The sequence below is a fragment of the Piliocolobus tephrosceles genome, chromosome 14, assembly GCF_002776525.5.
Source record: "Piliocolobus tephrosceles isolate RC106 chromosome 14, ASM277652v3, whole genome shotgun sequence".
Classification (NCBI taxonomy): domain Eukaryota; kingdom Metazoa; phylum Chordata; class Mammalia; order Primates; family Cercopithecidae; genus Piliocolobus; species Piliocolobus tephrosceles.
In genome coordinates this window covers 14088062-14091542 of record NC_045447.1, presented here as the reverse complement: position 1 = coordinate 14091542, position 3481 = coordinate 14088062, and the positions used below count along the sequence as shown (strand labels likewise).

Here is a 3481-nt window from a genome sequence, read left to right as displayed (position 1 = left end):
GTTCCCGTCCCCCCACCCCCCCACAGCTGCCGGGACCGCTCCGAGGCGCACCTGGGACCCGTGCCCCTACGCCGCCACTGCGCCCCAAGCCAACCCGCCGCGCCGGGGCCGGGGGCCGGCCCCTCTATATCGGCGCTTGCGGTATCCGGGGGCGGAGGCCCGGCCGCGTCCTCCCCCCAAGCCCGGCCCGCGCCAGGCACCCTCTCCGCAGCCCGGCTCCAGTCTTCGCTCTCACCCTCCTCGTCCCCCAGCCCCTGTCCTGCTCCCCGGACCCCAAGCGCGGCCAGAGAGCTGCGGAGCCCGAGTGCCCCGCGATCTGGGCAGGTGTTCGTCTCTGGGGGCCTCGGGTCACCCGCCTGCAGTGGGAAGAGGCAGCTCCTGTCTGCGAACCCAGCTGGGTCGTGGCGAATGCCACGCGGGTTGCTGGTCGCACTGCAGCGCGGAAGTGGGTAAGGGCGAGTGGCGACCGTGGCCGAGGCTCAGGTTCACGGGTGGAAGCCAGATTCTCCCATGGGCCCCGCCACGTCTCCTCACTCGAGCCTGCGGCAGCTCTCTTCCCGTCTTGCGTCTTCAGTTGCCGCATCTGTGAAGTGGGTAGATGACAGCTCTTCCTCGCTAAGGGTGGGTCGTGAGGATGAACCCAAGCAGTAGGGGCAAAGTACGCGCGTGGCCGGGTGGAAGCGCTCAGTGGCGCCCCGCTGGGGAGATCTGGGGCGAAACCCTTCTGCTCCCCAGCCTCAGTTCGCTGGGCTGGAAATGGGAATTGTGGAAATCCCATTTTACCAGTGCCTGAGGCCTAGGGAGGACACGAAGCCTTTACGGGCGCAGGAGCTGGGAGAGGAGGCCGGAGGCAGGGCCCCGCTGCTCCCTTCGGAGCTCTCACGAAGGGTGGGGCAAGGAAGAAAGCGCTGGGCGGCCTTGGGGACAAAGGGGTTCCCGGCCGGGCCGAGCAGTTGCTCTGGGCTAGGGACCATCCGTGGGGCCACTGTTTTTCAGTTGGAGAAACTGACCCGAGAGGAAGGGGCCTGCCCGCATCCCACCTCCGCCCCCGCTGGCACCTGGGATCTGAGAGAGTTTCAGGACCACGAGGCCAAAAAGCCGCGATCTTCAAGCAGGAAAATACCGCAATTTTGCATTGACAGCGGCGCAACCCACCAAAAGGCTCCATCTGGGCTCCCGCCCGCCTAGAGGCCTCGGGCTTCGGTCGGAGCTGAGCCTGGGGCCTGTGAACTGTGGCCAGAGAGCCCCGCGCAGACCCCACTCAGCTGGCTCACCCCACAGAAGGAGCAGAACCCGCAGATTAGCTGTGCAAGCTCTGGCAAGTCACCTCGCCTCTCTGAGCCTCAGTTTCTCCGTGCATAAAGTGGAAAATGTTGGTTTTACAGATGGGGTACTGCGGTTTCCATGCAAAAGTCTTGGATGAGGAGCGAGGAAAGAGCCAGAGACCCTGTTATAGGTAACCCCTGCACCGCCAAACCCCTGAGAAACAAGAGCATCTGCCCGAGCTGGAGGTGGGGTCACTGCTGCCTCTGAACAGCTCCCCACCACAGTGGAGCCCTCAGACAGTGACTGTAGGAGCAAAGGGTGCTGGTGGATGATGGGCTGGGGTGCCACAGTCGGCTGTTCTAAGGTAGAGCCCACCCGAGGTCTCCTGGAATCCTGGTGCTGGAAGCACAGGCCCCAGCCGCCCGGATGGGGTGGGGTGGGGGCTGGGCTCAGGCCCTTCTCCCTCTCTCTCCAACTCCCTCTCTCCCAGGGTTTCTACTCTCACCGGCTGGGAGCCCATGGCTCCTCCACACTCCAGGCCCGGAGGCACCCACCCCCACAGGTTCCAGGTTCCAGCCCACCACCTGGGGAGTTCCAGTCCCTCATCCACCCACCCAGGGAGGCAAACCTAGACCTGGGGACCTAGACCTGGCCTGGCCGCAGAGCCCAGGCTGACAGATGAAGGCCGGAGACAGACACACGGATACACAGCAAGACTCAGAGACAGCCACAGAGACAACCCAGACCCTCAGGCAGGGTACCGAGCCCCAAGACAGGCCCAGAGCCCTCCGGACACACTCACAGACCTCTAGGCTCGGACCCACACAGCCTGGTGGATGCCTGGCCAGCGACAGCGGGACACCAGCGGACCTCCATGGGGCTTGTGGTCACAGGCCTGGCTCCTCCCATCGGCAGCCCAGGGAAGAAGAGGGGGTAGCATGGTGGCAGGGTGAGTCTGGGAGACCCCTAGCCCCTTCCCTGCCCAGAGCAGGGGGCACTGGTCACTGAGCAGAGCAGGCGGTGGCCGGCCAAGGCTGCAGGGAGGCACTGCAGAGGGAGGCTGGTCATTAGAGGCCTGGGCCGAGGCCCTCACTTACGGAGCGGAAGCAGCGCTCTCACGCCGGATGAGGGTGGCAGTGGGCACCAGGGGTCCAGGGGGAGGTTCCGGCAGCCCAGGTGGGGCGGTGGCAAGTGTGGGTTCGCAGAAACCCCCTCACACCACGGCGGGCGGCAGCCGGACGGCAGGCTGGCCCTGTCCGTCCGTCCTCCTCCTCCTCCCCGCCCTGGTGGGGGGGCCACCGGAGGCCCAATTGGTCTCTGCCCCCACGTGACTCTGCAGGCCTCTCGCCTTCTTTGTTGGTGTTTCTCTTCATTTACGTCTATTTTTTTCTTCTTCTCCTAAAAGAAAAAAAAATAGCCCTATCTATCTGGGGGCCGAGGGTGGGGGCGGAGGCCAAGGCACTGCGGAGGCCTTGGCCAGCTGGCTGTTCCAGGCCCGCTGTGGGAGCCCAGAGGCAGGGACCCCACAGAGGCGGGTAGGCAGCCCTGCTTGTTAGCGACCGGGTGGGAGTGGGGCCTGATTTATGGGCTGCTCCCCCACCCGGCCTGCCGCCTGGCCTCTCTCCTTGTGAATGGCTACCTCCCTGGGGCCTGGCCCGGCGTAATCTGGCCCGGCCTGGCGTGATCTGGCCCGGCCCGGACATTGGAGTGGAATCAGGACAGGCTGGTGCGGAGGCAACGCCATGGTGACTTGACCAGGCGGCCTGCTGCTTCCACCTGTCTTTTTACTCTTCCATCAGGTGGAGGAAGAGGGGGGCCAGAAGGCGAGCAGGTAAGCGGCCTGGACACGTGGTGGGTGCATGCCACAGTGGCCTCTGAATGGCCCCATCTGCTGTGGGCTGCTGCTGTTCCCAGTCGATGGCTGGAAAAACTGAGGCTGAGCTGAGACTGCCTCTGAGGCCAAGTGGTGGCTACTGTGGCCCCAGGTTGAACCAAGGATGAAGCTAGGCCAGGATAGGACAGGGTAGCAGGAAGCGTGGGCTGGGCTTTATCTAGAAGGCTAGGCCTCCCTAGACAGCCTGGGACGTCCCCATCCAATCTCTGGGTCCAGATGGGCTCTGAAATATCCTGGTCCTGTAGGGCCTGGGTTGCAGGGCCCTGTGCTGCTCCCACAGTGACTGGATCTTTCGTGTGTTCCTCTGTTCATCTCATATTT

General features: G+C 64.5%; 1 protein-coding gene across 1 annotated transcript in view; it reads right to left on the bottom strand.

Annotated features, from left to right (window-relative positions):
* The window catches only part of NR5A1 (nuclear receptor subfamily 5 group A member 1), a 26020-nt gene extending 23379 nt beyond the window's left edge, over positions 1 to 2641 (bottom strand). Inside the window, exon 1 of the mRNA XM_023217227.2 lies at positions 2364 to 2641. The gene's annotated coding sequence lies outside the window, so the exon portion shown is untranslated. The remainder of the gene's footprint in view (positions 1 to 2363) is intronic.
* Positions 2642 to 3481: the final 840 nt, after the last annotated feature.